The sequence below is a fragment of the Anomalospiza imberbis genome, chromosome 11 (assembly GCF_031753505.1).
Source record: "Anomalospiza imberbis isolate Cuckoo-Finch-1a 21T00152 chromosome 11, ASM3175350v1, whole genome shotgun sequence".
NCBI classification, from domain to species: Eukaryota; Metazoa; Chordata; class Aves; order Passeriformes; family Viduidae; genus Anomalospiza; species Anomalospiza imberbis.
The window spans coordinates 19,422,644-19,437,810 of NC_089691.1; the positions used below are offsets into that span (position 1 = coordinate 19,422,644).

The following is a 15,167-nucleotide window of genomic DNA, read 5'->3' on the forward strand; positions in this document are numbered from 1 at the left end:
GGAAAGGAATTTTTCTGTCATGTGTATACCTATTTGGTGGTAAATTTCTTCAATATTTGACCATTTGCCTGTGAAAATCAGCAGCATTCCTGCAGGTTGAAAAGTCTGCTGCAGAGATGTACTGAAACTGAGCAGTCCAGAAAGCAAAGGCACGGGCATGTGGACGAGTTGGGAAGTGCCACTTGTACCCTGATCATTCTTTCCTTGACATCAGCTCAACACCAGAAGGCAACACAAACATTCAGGCTCTGCAATTAAATCTCTCTCTTAATTGGTCTCCTCCTGAGGAAATGCTTCACCAGCTGTTAACAGCTGTGTCAGGTTGCAGGGGGCTGAGCCAGGCTCCTGCCAGCACCTCGGGATGCTTTACACTGGCTCGTGCTGGATTCCCAAAAACCAGATTCTTCCGTGGACTTTGGTGAAGTCAGTGTGCAAGGGAAGCCTCTGGTCAGACCTCTCCAAACCCACCAAGCTCAGGCTGGGAAGGAAAGCTCAGGCCAGCAGATCAGCTCCCATCCCAGGGAAACCATTCCGGTAACTTTGCGCACATCGAGGAGCAGTAACGTCGATGTCTCTGCTGAGACACATTTCAGGTTGGCTTTGGGCCTGGGGATTTTGCAATTCACTTCTGTTCTGCCTTGAAATATGTTCCCTCAATAGATATTTACATTCTTCTTTTATTCCAGCTTAGGTACAATCCACAAGGAGCACATCCCGCTCTCTCCTTCCTACCATCTCTCCTCTTTCCTGCCCGCTCGCTCCGCACATTACTCAGAGCCCTGGGTAAAGCTCTTTTCCATGCTAAATATGCATCCAACCACTTAATGAGCTTTGGCCAGCTCGCCAGCAGTTTTGACAGGCCTGTTGAACCGGTGCCAAGCAGAGATGAATGTTTGGCTTGGACCAGCACAATGCTCTGTTTGTCTCATTGTTGCATTGGAAGTGTTAGCAAACTAATGTGACAGGATGGAGACGCATACAACTGAAAAATGACTGAAAATGTAATTCTGTGTCAGCACTGACTCCTGAAGGATTATTTGTCTCCGGTGACTTTCAGGGAACTTTTCTTTACAGGCTCAGTATAAAGACAGGTCTGTGTGCTGAGGGAAAGTGATCAATTAGTTTTAACCCAGATGTAAGGAGCTGCCCTCTGCTCTTGCTTCCTAAGATTTACTGTAACTCAACCAGGCATTCCACAAAGATTTTTTTTTTTTACTTATTTTTTTTCCTTTCCAAAAAACCCCCACGTATTTGTCTGCTTGCCCAGCCCTGTAAGAGCCTGGACTCTGCTCTGCTCCTGGTGTGGGGACAGGCTCCTGCAAAGCCCATAACAGGGATGCTCCAGGTCCACAGTTCAGGAGAAATTCCTGGATGAGAACAAAGGATGTTAAACCCCAGCCAGAACCATCACTTCAAGAGCAAAGCTATGGACCATTCACCATGGACCATTTCAGAATTAGGCAGAGTATAAGGAGTGAAGAATGATCCTTATCTTTCATTCTCTGGCATTTTACTGCATAGAAAACCTGTGGGGCTGGAGGCCACCTAAACCATTGTGTCTTTTTGGGATCTGGCTCCTTACTCCTCCTTCTGGGGCCTTTTTGCTCATTTGTTAGTTTTGGAGCTGCTCTTCATTCTTGCCTCTGCAGCACTGTCTTCCCCTTTACATCAGGTGAAGGACTGAATCTTTAAAAAATCAGAGTTATAGTCAGCCTCATGTTATTCATTCCCATCAGGAAGGCAGGGTCACCCAGCAGGTACCCAGATGTACCTCCCCATGTTTGTCCTCTCCACACAGGGAGGACTGGGTTTCCCAAGCAGCTGTGGTGCAGTGAGTGACGTCCCTGACCATGGCAGGGGCTTGGAACCAGATGATCTTTAAGGTCCCTTCCAACCTCAGCCATTTCATGATCCTGATAAACACATATCTATTACTTTTGAGTCTTTAAAACCTTTGTAAATCTGTACCATCACTGTAGATGACATTGTTCATGTGCAATAAAGGTGGCTACCACCCCCAGAACTACGAACTCCCCGTGTACCCACCCACCTAAAGAAATACACAGCTTCACTGGACATTTTATGGTTTGTTTCTTTCACTTTTATAGCCAGCACTGCACTGATAAATATAGCTGTTTAACCAAAGTCAGTGTACTGGAGGCAGAAAAGATATAAACCACGAACATTTATTTGGATTCCTGCTTCAATAGAGTAAATACTAAAGTTCATTATAAAAATAATGTAAAATAGTCTTCTTAGTGTTATGCTGGCTTTGCAAATCCTTTTAATTATATCTATATTTCCAACTGCTTGGATGTCAGAAAGAGATGAGCTGGTGCTAAACATGTCCAGTGTGTTGGGGTTTCATTCAGCTCTTTGCATCGCCAAAGGATTTTTAACATCTTGGGTCTTCTTATCTTGTCAGGGGCTATTATTTTTTTATTCCCATGACAGTTTACTGGAAACAGAAAGTATAAATTTATGTTTTACTCCTAGGAACATTGCGAGGATCCCTGTCTGAAGCTCTTGAAGGGACTGACAGGGTTGCCAGGCTGTCATTTGGAGAATTCCATTCCTGATGCTGTGGATTTTTGGGGACGATGGGGGCCAGCACAAGGAGGATCCACTATAACCCCCCAGAAAGGACTACAAAGGTGGAAAAGGATTTAATGAAAACTGTTGTTTCCATTTTGCAAGCCCCTGGTCCACTTCTGAGGACCTTTTCCATGCCTCTCTAATGAAAGCTGTTTCCCAGGAGCTGTGTGCTGCTGCTGGAGCTGGAGCTTTGGAGCACGGGAAAAGTCCTATTGCATGAAAAGGATAGTGATGGAAAATTTTAACAGCACTGATTGTTTAGCTTTTCTTCCCTTTTTCAAAATGAAACACTTTTAAAATCAAGCTATTTTTTTCCACTGGCTGCTTTGTGAGCACGTTTTTTCACCTGGTTCCAATCTGGACTTGCAACGCAAGGAGTGAGAGCATCCAGCACACTTCCAGCACAGCAGGGCTCACTTTTCCCAAATTCCCCACCAAATCCTGTGGCTTATCACAAAGGAGCACAGAATAAATATGACTCAATACCCAGCATAAACCCTCCAGGGCATGGAGCAGCTTGGAGGGGTGGTAGCAAAAGGCCCTCCCTCCAGACTGGTGGTTCAGTGGCTGGAAGGAGCTGTATCCTCTTTCTCCCTGCTGATTTCTTAGTGGATTTACACCAAAAATGATGGCAACTGGGGTCCAGCCCTGCTGAAGTGATGATTCCTTCAGCAGCAGCAGCAGCCCAGCAAAACATCACCAAAGCCCAGGACTGTCAGGGCTCAGGAGGGGCACAGAGCACCACCAACACCCCTGAACCAGCAGGGGATTTGTTGAAATGTGTAGGTGATCCAGCCTGCAGAGCTGTAGCACAAGCTGTGAAGAAGAACAAAGCAACCGTCCCTGGAGCAGTGCCACCCACGGGGACAGGGCACAGAGCCTGTCCCAGAGCACCCGCACAGCTCTGCAGCTCCTCAAAGGGAGGGGCACAAAAACCACCCCAAAGTCAGATATCCATCAATGGCACAAACCACAAACCCCTCCTGGCACAGCTCGTGACCAGCAGAAATCTGGACTCGCGCAGGGAAGGAGCAGCATTTAGATAAAGCAGGCCCCTTCTGGCTGCTCTAAATTCCAGTGCCTGGGACCTGAGACACAATTCCTGCCTGGCTCTGCAGCCCCTTCCCTCGGCTTATCAAACCCCGTCTTGAAACAATTTTGTCCTTGAACAGATTTGTTAAACAGTGTAATATGAAGATCAAGGAATAAAGATGAGGAAAGGAGAAATTAGATTAAGGCTGTAGATAGCATTTGAGTATAACTAATGCCAAATAGCCAGAGGGCAACATGTCAACAATTTAATGGGGCACAACGTAAAATAATGTTTTCAAAACAAGCGCTTCATTGGATGCTTCCCCTTTGAATCAGATAAAGTATATCACTACAGACAGATTTGCTTTGATCTGCTCTGCAGCAGAAGGTCAAGGGTGTCTAAAGCAGCTATTCAGAGCTCATGAGTAATAGAATTAAACCACTCAGATCACATCTCTGAACTCTCAGCATCCCCTGGGGTGGGAGCCAAGCCCGCACCCCCAGCTGGCAGCAGAAATGGGTGCTGGTTCTGAGCCCAGCCTGCTCATGTACAGCTTCTTGTGGGGTGTCTCGAGGAGAGATCAGGAAGTCAGGATCTCTGCACCCATGTTTGTGCAGGAAGCGTCTCTGTTTCTAGAAAGCCAAGGTAGCCCCTACCTCCATAAAGGACTTCTTTGCACAAATAAATTCATGCTAGTTCCAGGCACAGGGGGATATTTGTGAAACCTGATCATTGTGAGGATGATTTAACCCCAAAGCCATTTTCCACCCGTGCTGACGGTAACGAGCCCAAACTCTGCCGTGCCTTTTGCTGTGGCTTGCAGAGTTTTACCCGCTCTTCTACCCCAGTGGGTGAGAAAGGTCACTGTGGGCCACAGCAAACAGAAAGACAAGGTGGGGAATGGAGGCAAATAACGGGAAAAGATTGAGACAGAGCAGCAGGCGTGCTTCTGATGGCTGCAGTGCACAGCACCACAGCATGCCATGGCACCTCACTGCCCCATCCCAGCTGTAAAACTTGAGCAGAGGGAGGTGCCACAAAAAACCCCTCCAGAAGGGCCAGACACATGTTCTCTCCCAATCCAGGGGATCTTGGCAGCAGGCTTGCTCTTGGTAAAGCACTGCAGCAGCCTCAGCTCTCTCCCAGAGCGTGGCTCAGACTTTCAGAGCCCTTGCCAGCCCCACCTGCACAAACAGGCAGAGCCGGGAGGATTTGCTGGGAAGAGCCCTGAGCACCTCTGTCACCCTGCCGGAGCTGCCACAGCTGCCAGGGCAGTGCAGGGGCCTCAGGGGACTGCCCGGGAACGAAGGCAATAATGGGAGTCATTTATCTCGGGGATGTCACCCTGATAACAGGCTGCTGGCTGTGCTCAGTGCTGCTGCTGATGGGAGAGGGCAGCTGGCACAGGGTCCCCTGCACCCTGTGGGCCGGGCTGTTTCTTGGGAATTATAGCCTTGCCTCGTTTCAAAATGTTGGCAGCTTTTTGTTAGCTCGATTTTGTTGACGCTTTTTTTGCTGCTGAAGGGAAATACAGGCACACACACACACAATCCACCTCAGCCAGGCAGATCTTCTCGTTCCATTTTAATTTACCTCAGACACAGGAGTTCAGGGTTTCTCTGGGTGGTCAGGATTGCTCTCCCATCTTTCCCTCCCAAATCATCTGATGATCTGTGTTATCTGCCTGCTTCAGCCAGTGCCTCTGCAGCCCTTCCATGCCCACCTCCTAAGAATCAGCCATCCCAGGTCTCCACAGCATCCAGCCACAAAAACTCCAAGGTTTTTGCAGGCATTTGCCCACATTCCCTGTCTGCACAGAGAAGCACGGCTAGGATGCACCTTCACTTGTTTGTGATGCTCTTCCAGGAGCTTCTCAAAGTGTCAGGTTTTGCATCTGTTCATCAGCTTTGCCTTCTTGACCTCTGAGGAGAAGTTTGTTTTCACAGGCTGTCACGTCTCAATTAGCCCTGTCCCTCTGGCAGGGCAGCGTGTGACACGGGGTCACCAGGTCTCCACAGCTTTGTAGTTTCAGCATGGAAAGGTAAATATATCTGCAGTGCCCAGCAGCGCTCAGAGCTGTCCCTTCCCTGCAAGAGACTGGCCCCAGAGCAGGGACATAGAGCAGTGAACCCCTCAGATGGAGGCAGAAGCCTCTCCTCATCCCAGCTTCCTGAAGGAAAAGAAAATTTGGCAGAGGCAATGCTCAGCAGTGACCTACCCAGACCACATCTAATGCCAGCCCTGAAGCACAGCCCTGCTGCAGACAGGCGGGTCCAAACCTTGCTCCTCTCATTCTGCTGTGCTTTCTGCAGGCAGCAGAGCCTCTGCCCTGGAGACCAGTAGTTAAAAGGAAACCAAACACCAAGAGGCCCTATAAAATCTCCACCTCCCACTGCTGCAGCAGCCTCAATTAGTTGTCTGGCAGGAGCTTGTTCCAGCTCCCAGCTCATCGCTCCTACAGCCCAGCACCCCCAAGCTGCCAGTCTCTCGGAATGCTGAACCCCTCCATGCCTCCTCCTCCCCCAGGAACAGGCTCCACCATTACCCCAACAGCTCAGACAGCTCCAGGGCTCTGACCCTAAACCCAGAGGAGAAAAGGAACGGGGGCAGCCAGAGCAAAGCTTGGGCTGCGCGCTGCAAGCTCGGGGAAGGAGAACGGATTTAGCCCTGACTCATCCGGGATAAATTTGCCACCACCAGCGGAGCTTGTCGGGGTGCACAGCTCTGTGTGGCTCTGGGGTGCCAGGGAGGGGCTGGTTGCCACCCTGATCTGTGCTCAGTGACCCGTGGTGTCCTAGGAGGGAGCACCGGGGCTTTGCTTCCAGTGTGGTACCACGGGGACTTTGCAGCTGTGGCAGCGAGGGTGGCACTCGCTGATCACTAATTACTGGAGCTTGTAATCAGCGAGAGGCACTGCTGAGGTTTCTGTACCCAGAGAGCTCCAACTGGCTGTCCTGACATTCTGATGCCAATTACCAAAATGCCCGCACTAGAAATAGCTGCAACTGATAAGGCAGGTCAGCGTGTGTTAATGAAGCTGAAATTGAGACAAAAATGGAAATGAAAGTTTGTGACAATGCAAACAATTTTCCTCTCGCTCTAATAGCTGGGTACAAGTATGTGTTATTTATGGCTGGGTTTTTTAAATAGGATGCTTCCTGTGAGGCATCCAAAGGAAATGCCAAGCTTTGCATCCAATGTGCTGGAATGGGCAGAACCAGGGGGGTGCCCACAGCCACCCCAAGCCCACGAGACAGAGGGGTCCCATCCTCACCCATCCCACCCCAAGGTGGGTACTGCAAGTGAAAACAGCCAGGGTGGCTTTTTTTTCTCCCCCAAACTAGTCAAGAAGCAGATAGAGGGGAAAATCCCTCCTCTCAATTCCTGCTAGACTAACATTTTACCTGCAAAATTGAGGTAGGAGGCTTTTAAATGACTTGTAGGTGGATCTGGTTCTAGAAACAGCTCTGTTTTACAACAAGCCTTTGCTGTCTGAAGAAGGAGGGTGTAACAGCAAACACAGAAACAGTTAACTGCAGCCTGATGTTCCTGCCTGCTCTCCACAGGCTGCTGAAATGCAGGGATTCGGGGGGTCACAGTCACAAATTTACCACTAAAGCAAATGCCTGTTTCATCCCTTTCAAGGGTGGGTTTTCTTTAAAGCTTTCATCCTGGCAGAGATGTTTGAGGAGCTAAAAATAGGCAGCAAAGTCACGTGAGAACCTCCGGATGTGAGAATTCACATAAAAGATACGAGTGTGAGTCCCTGTTTCCTTGGAAATAATAGTAGTAGTAATTCTTGAATGTGAGGTTGTAATAGCAAGATCTGAAACCAGCCCCTTGTTCTCTGAAACCCTCTGTGAGCAGCCAGGGCAGGGTAAAACCAGAGAATAAACTGCCCCAGAGCACAGCACTGTGTGAGGAAAGCCTCCCCTGCAGAGCTGCAGAGAATCAGCCGGTGCCAGAGCGTTCTGTGTGTGCAGGATTGGACCTGGAGCCACTTCATGGAGGGATGGGGGAGCTGGGGCAGAGGGGCGCAAAGCTCTCCAGACATCCAGCACCGGCTGGTGGAATGTTAGTTGGAGGTTTCAGTTTGGGGTGAGCCCACAGGTAACCCCTCCGTCTCTGCATCCCCAAATGTTGTGTCTGGATTTAAATTCAGATCTTCAGCTGGTGCTGGGTCAGAGGGCTGGCTCCAAGCCTGGGATTTGGACACCTCTGGAGGGGTTCCAGATCAGGAGTAAATCCAGCGGCACGAGCCATCCCTGGTGGGAGTCACTGAGCTCAATGACAGCAGCAAAGGGCTCTCACCCCTCCACGGGAAATGGCTCATACTTAAATTTTAACATCCCCAGACTGAGCACTCACTGACCACACAACTCCAGGCAGTTCCCAGGGAGCTGGGCAATGCTGGGCATTGTTAACAGGAGCACGGTGACCTGTGGGATGGGACAGCTGTGTCCCCACAGGGTACAGGCACAGAGCCACGCTCCAGCCACAGCAGCTGCCACCTGGGGTACGGGGTGACCCCGAGCTCCCTGTCCTGCCCCCATCCCTGCCTCGTGCTCCACTTCCCATTCCTGCACTGCCAGCTGGAGCTACACACTGCCTCCTATAAATCCTTTCTAAACGAGCATCAGTATTTAATTTATTTCAGCAAGACTTACTGCTTTGCCTGTATGGATTCTGTATGGGAAGCACGAGCAAAGACCAGTACTCAGATCCCAGAGCCAAATGCTCGCCAGTCAGTAAATGCTGGAAATTTGGGTTCCATAACCCATCCTGCCAAGTCAGAACTTGGCACTGTAAGACAGCAGTGCTCAAATTTTCCACTAAAGCCGCTCCCAGTGCCCAGCAAGTTACTGGGCATCACTGTGACTCACCTACAGACATGAGAGCAGATGTGGCTAAAATCCTTCCACTGCAGTTCACCAACAAATCTACTGGCAGTGGAAGACTGCCAAATTTTTCAAATGTTTTGTGCTGGATGTGTTGTTCCCCTAGGCTACAGAAATGCCACCCTTTTCCTCACTCCTCCTCTCTTTCCTCTTTTTTCGATGCCATCACAACCATCAGCACATTCTCTCACTCCTTTTTGCCAGGAAACAAGGATGAAAGAAAGAGAAGCAGGAGCACCCTCACTGGCACCAGGATCATTCCTTTGAGCACTCAGCTCAGGTAGGTGGTACCCAGCACTCAGCAGGATGATGCAGAGCCCCCACCAGGCTCAATTTAAAAACCTCAAAATCAGCCCCAAGCAGGGATTTTGCTGAAATAATCGCCATGCCAGATGCTCCAGCACTCCACCACAGCCTGTCTGTCACTCTGGTTGCCAGATGCCTTCATGAGGTTTTGTTCTGGATGACCAGAAACTGAATTAGGCTGCATCCAAAGAGCCAGTGCAAGGTTGCTAGGAGATTCCTCTGTCTGCAAGGAGCTGGCAGTCACAGGAGTGACTGATGGGTGCAGGGTGCTGTGATAAGGTTGTCTCCTTCTGCATGTGTGACCCAGGCATCTTCGTGTGGACTCCAGACTCTCAGGGCGAGAAGAATTTGGCTCAACTTTGAAACTGATGGAGCTCAGGAACAGGGTGGGAAGGGGATGCTGGCGAGGCCATTGAGCAGTGCCTGTAAGGAAAAACAAATTGTGGGACAGCAGAGGTTTCAAAATTATATCCCACTCCAAAGTTAAAAAAAAATAGCTTCCCCCTTTGATGTGAGGTGAATTGCTTTGATGGCAGGGAAAATGGCATTTCCTCCCCCAGGGCAGTGTTATTTCAGCAAAGTCTTTGTTCTGTTTGACAGCAGATACTGCCCATGGCCCGAGGTGATGCCCCAAACAGCCGGGGCTGGTCCTTGCCCGGCTGCACCAGTGCTGCATCTCAGGGCAGCAGGGCAGGATGGTCCCTGTCCCCCCGCTGCTGGCAGGCACTGCGCTGTGTCACAGGTTAATTGCACTTACTCATTAGGGCTGGTGCCAGAGGCCTTTGTGGGGAACAGCAGGGAAATGAAAGCAGCTGCAGGAGCTGTCAGGCCGGGAAGGGGAGAAGGCAGGAGGGGACTGAGCAGGGGGAAATTCATCCGGGACTCAGGGAGCACTCCTTCCACTGCTACCTTTTACTAATGAAGTGATGCTATGCAAAGAGGTGAACTTTGAGGCTTTAGCAAACCTGTTGGCTTTAATGAGGCTGGTTACACAAATTCTGCCCTTAAATGCAGCTGGTACCAGACACAGAAACCAAGGGAATGAGGAGGCTGTTAAAGCAAGGTGGGTAAAGAACATAAAAATGAGCTCCTCAACAATCTGTGATGCTCTGAAGCCTTGAGCACACGGTCACCTGCAGCTGTTCAGTTTCAGTGGCTCTGCTGGCTTTTTGGGTTCCCTCAGGGACTGTGCAGGTGTTGATTCAGCAGGCTCTTCCCAAGGTGGAATGGGGTGCTGTGGTGCTCAGCAAGCAGCCTCTGCTCCAAAATCCTGCACCGACTGCTGTGACAAAGGCAAACCAAGTCCTAATTCATCACATTCTACTGCAGCAGGCACATCCAGCTTCTTCTGAGATCCCACCTGAGAGGGCAAAAAAAAATTATGTATTCACACATATATTTTTCAGTGATGACCCTCATTTCATGCACTTTTTGCGTGGAGAAATTTCAACACTAATCCTAGGAGGAGAGGATGCAGAGCTCTGCCTTAACACCCTCTGGAAAGATGAAACTCTTCCTTTGCCAAGAGAGCACAAGACCAAGTTGTCGAGAATCCCACCAGCAGAGCAAGTGAGCCCAGGGGCCCTCAAGAGTCTGGGGAGCTGTGCAGATCCCCCTTTCTGCCCTGAACCTCAGGCTGCAAGGCAGAGGCTCCAACTGCTGAGGAAGCAGGAATGTGCTGCTCGCTGCCTTGCAGGATCTTGGCTCGCAATAGCAATTGGCGCAGAGTCATCCTTATCAGCTAGCACATTAATCTTAATTAACAGATCGACAGCAACAGTTCCTCCCTGAAGCTCCCCTGAGCATTCCCAGCCTTTGCTGTGCTGCTGCTCCAGCATCACTGTCGCTCCTGACATGGGGAAAAAGACCAAATTCTGCACACAGATGGAGGGGCTCCCCTGGCTCCAGCCCTCCTGGAGGCCCAGCTGAACCCAGCTGAGAGACCAGAAGCACATCCACCCATAGCTGGGAGCAGCACCAGGAGCATCCCCTGCACCCCAGACCACAGGTCCTGGTCTGGGCTGTGATGTAGCACCCACAGCCCCCAAACTGTGCAGGGGCAGACCTGAGAGAGGAAAGGTTTCCACATGTTTGCGCATTTCTTGAAAGGAGGATTTCTTAAAAAAAAAAAAAAAAAAAAAAACCCAAAGAGTTTATCTGTGAAAATGTGGTGAAATCAGTCCAAACCAAACCCCAACAGCAGGACCTCTCTCACCTTCTGCTCCCTGTCAGGGTTGGGAGATCAGTGCTGACTGTCCCAGCACTGATTCCCACCCCAGTGCCTGGAGCTTCTCTGCTCATCCCGCATGAACAGCACTGAGGGCTGAGGCTCCAGCCAGCAGGGATCCCACTGCTGGCATGGGACCACAGACCCAATCCTGTAACCCACTGGGGTCAGGGGCACGTGTGGATCTCCACTTTGGGGTCATGGGGCAGCACAGCTTCAAGCAAGCCTGAGTCCCAGGAGGCAAAGGCTGCAACTGGGGCAAAGGAGCGAAGAGAAGCAATGAAGTGGCTGAGGCTCCAGTAAAGAGGAGAGAAGTTACAACCCCTGGCTGCTGCAGTGTGAATTTAGGGCATGGTCATTCCCACCAGGTAATTAAAGGACATCTCAGGTCAGATGCAGAGCCAGGACAGCTCAGGCCTGGCAGAGCTCAGAAAAGGATGTCATTCTCTTATAAAAAAACTCCAAAAACCAAAACACAACAACAACACCACAAAAAAGCAACTCCTTTGTCCAGGTCAGCAAATCCCATCATCTCTGCCCAGACTGGACAATGGGGTGGAGCAGGCACTCATGGCCACAGCAGCAACATCAGAGGCATGAAATCATGACTGTAACAAGGTGAGCACTCTGAATAAACCCTGTTAACTCACTGATGAAGGTGTCCCAGGATGGCGTGTGCCCCTCTGTGCCCCTTGCCTCCCTCCCTTTGGGTATCTCCACACTCAACCCTTGGGTGCTGCAGTGGCTGGGACTGGGGATTCCTGCTGCCCAAAGGCACCTGGGAACCTGAAGCTCAGCTTCTCCACTTGCACAGATGTTACCAGAAGAGGAGCCTGGTTTGCAGAAGCTCCTTTCCAGGGGTGCTCAGTAATTGTGGAAGTTGGAGCACCACGTCAGGCAGAGAGGTCAGTTCCAGGCACTGACTGCTGAGCACACTAATCTAAGTGTTTTTCCAACAGAAGAGAGGAAAAAACCTCATCTCAGCTGAAATACCAAGGCTTTAAAAATTAGTTGCTGTTCATGTGCAGTAGCTCTTGTTATTGAAAACACCATAAAAGTTTTACTGTGCTGACTTAGGGTGCACGTAAAGAACCTCGCTTGTCTTGACAGGCCATAAAGGAACTTTTATGACCTATTGGGTCAATGATTTGCAAAGAAGGATTTATACTGCTGTCCAGGGCTGGGATGAGCTGCTGGAGGAGGAGCACACCAGAAATGGCACTCAGAGCTGAGGGCTGAACCTGCTGGGGGATAAATCCAGCACAAATATGTGCATCAGCCTGCCTTGTTCTTACACAGATTGTGCTAACTCAGAAGGGCACAGGATTATGTGCTGAGCGGGTTTAACTGATTGACCTTTATTCTTTTGGGGTTACAAGTGGAGTTTTAGGAGGAAAAACCTTACCCATGTGTCAGTTCAGCTCTCCCCTGGGGATAAATCTTCAGAAATCCAGGCTGAATCCCCAGTGTCGAAACCGCTTTATCTTTCATCACAAAGTGTCAGCTCCACTGGTCCAAGGTTCACTTTCAACACTCTCCTGGGGGAGCTGAAGGGAGAAGAGGCCCTGCCTTAGTGAAATATCACCCCCTTGGACTGATGTTGCCAGGTCTGCTCAGGACAGATGGAAGGGTGTGAGGGAGCGCCCTGCTGTGCCAGCAGCCTCCCATCAGCGTCAGGGCTCCTTTGCCTTTATAAAGCACTGGGCACACAAGGGCAGAGACTGCAGCTGCCAGCAAAGCTCCTGTGAAATCCAAATACACACCTCCAGCCTCAGGGGCTGGTGACAGGGGCCCAGGACCATTTGCAAGTGACAAAAAATGCCCTGGAAAAGGGACTAAGCTCCCAGTGCCACCTTCCTGGGGCAGCACACCCACCTCACAGCCTCTGCTCTGCCTGGCTAGCACAGCTTGGGTCATCCCAGTCCCCTCCAGCCCAGGCTTGGCTGCCCATGTTCACTGCTGGTGTTGGAACCATCTCCAGGGCTGGGCAGCGATGGAGAGAGTCACCCAGAGCACCCTCCATGCTCCTGCCCAGGCTGCCAGCACAGAGAGAGCAGGATGGTGTGGGTCATGGGGGGATCTGGATGGTGTTGGTCATGGGGGGAGCAGGATGGTGTTGGTCATGGGGGGAGCAGGATGGTGTTGGTCATGGGGGGAGCAGGATGGTGTTGGTCATGGGGGGAGCAGGATGGTGCCAGCCATGGGAGGAGCAGGATGATGCCAGCCATGGGGGTAACAGGATGGTGCCAGCCAGGAGGGATCAGGATGGTGCCAGCCATGGGGGGAGCAGGATGGTGCCAGCCATGGGGGGAGCAGGATGGTGCCAGGCAGGAGGGATCAGGATGGTGCCAGCCATGGGGAGAGCAGGATGGTGCCAGCCAGGAGGGATCAGGATGGTGCCAGCCATGGGGGGAGCAGGATGGTGCCAGCCATGGGGGGAGCAGGATGGTGCCAGCCATGGGAGGAGCAGGATGGTGCCAGGCAGACTCAGAACTCCAGGGATCTCTGCTCCTGAGCCCGGCACCTGCGGGAGGGAAAGAGCAGCCCAGAAAGATCAAACACTTCAAATGTTTCTCTCCTGAGTGCCAGTGTGAGCTGAAAGGAAAACCAGGGAAGTCTTAGTGCCGGAGGGTGGAAGGATCTTCCAGGCAGGCACTCCCAGCAGCAGTGCTGCTCCCTGGGCTGGTGTCTGGAGGGTCTCTGAGGGATGAGCCCTCCAGCCTCAGCTCACCCAGCTGTCCACGCTGCTGTGGAGATGCTCGTGTAGGTCAAACCCTTGAAGTGGGACCCTTGCAGCCTCCCCAGGCAGCAGCACAACTCTCCCTCCTGCAGCTCCCAGCCCCATCCCCAGGCTCATGGAGCATCACGGGCATTGAGGTGCCTGGACTCTACAGATTTTCCTCCCCAGAGCCCTTCTCCTTCATCCCTTGGCATCCAGATGGATTGAACCAGATTTGCTGCACACGTGGCAAGCAAATGAAATGGTTTCTTTGGCAACAATAATGAAAGCTTAGAAAAAAATCTGCTTTCTGTCTCCTGTGACTCCAGCAGCCCAGGTAACAGAGTGGGAAGCAGAGAACTGCAAGCATCTGCCTTGAATTACTGCCTCTGATAGGAATCAGACATGCACTCCAGCATGTCTGCTGCACGTTTATTTATTTATTTGAGGCCTGATTGATTTAAAGACTCCCTATTGCCTGAGCAGCAGCATGGCACAATAATTCACTTGATCTCTGATTTATATTTCATGTTCAAGTGAAGCAGGACGCTTCTGTCCAGCACAAGAGCTGTGTGTGCCAACATTGTGTTCAGCAGCTTCAGAGAGCCTGGGCATGTAGAGAAGCAAAAGCTGTGGCTGCAGAAGGGATAATCACAAGATAAAAGCCCTGTTACACATCCAAAACTGCGTGGCCAGGGTCACAAACTGAAATGGGGACTCACAATTCACTGTCCCTGTTTGCCCCCTTGCACAATGCTCAGCCCCAGGCTGTGTTTGCCAGGATCCATCCTATTTCATCCTCTTCCCAAAGCACTCCCCTCACCCCACAGCTCCAACAGCGATCCAGGGGTCAGTGTGGGTCAGTCCTGAGCTCTCCAGCCTTTCCATGATGCTGGAAGACTTTGAGCCTTTTACAGCTCAGCGGGAGAGAGCACAAGGTCCAAGGCACCCCCCAAAACTCCTCCACTTTGGCCCTGGTGGGCCCTGGATTTCCTCTTTGACCTCATGCCAACAGGCCTGGCTGCTCTGCAGTGGGTGAGGTAACTGCACCTAATTAAGTCCCTCTGCTCTTCTGCCTCCCATATGGAAAAGGATCAAAGCTCTCCCACCACACTCCAAAAGCAAGGGGGGCCAGGAGGGGTGAGACAGGAGGGGTCTCCTGGGCTGGGAGGGGGATAAGTCAAGCAGAGACATCCCCTTTTCCCTGCCAGCATCACCCTTCCCCATGGCCCCCCCGAGACATCCCCGGGAACCTCTGGCTCCAGGCAGAGTCAGGAGCCTGTGAACCCCATGGGAGACAGGGCCAGCAGTGACCCCTTCACCCTCAGGGTGCCAGGGGCTGCAAACACCTCCACAGGTGCTTTGCTACCACATTGGTGGCACCAAAAA

At 51.2% G+C, this 15,167-nt stretch overlaps 1 long non-coding RNA gene across 1 annotated transcript; it reads right to left on the reverse strand.

The window, feature by feature from the left end:
- Nucleotides 1-2,167: 2,167 nt before the first annotated feature.
- Nucleotides 2,168-7,156, reverse strand: LOC137480866 (uncharacterized). Its single transcript, XR_011003140.1, has 2 exons — nt 7,033-7,156; nt 2,168-2,458 (listed from the first exon to the last, which is right to left on the reverse strand). It is a non-coding gene; the product is annotated as an uncharacterized lncRNA (long non-coding RNA).
- Nucleotides 7,157-15,167: the final 8,011 nt, after the last annotated feature.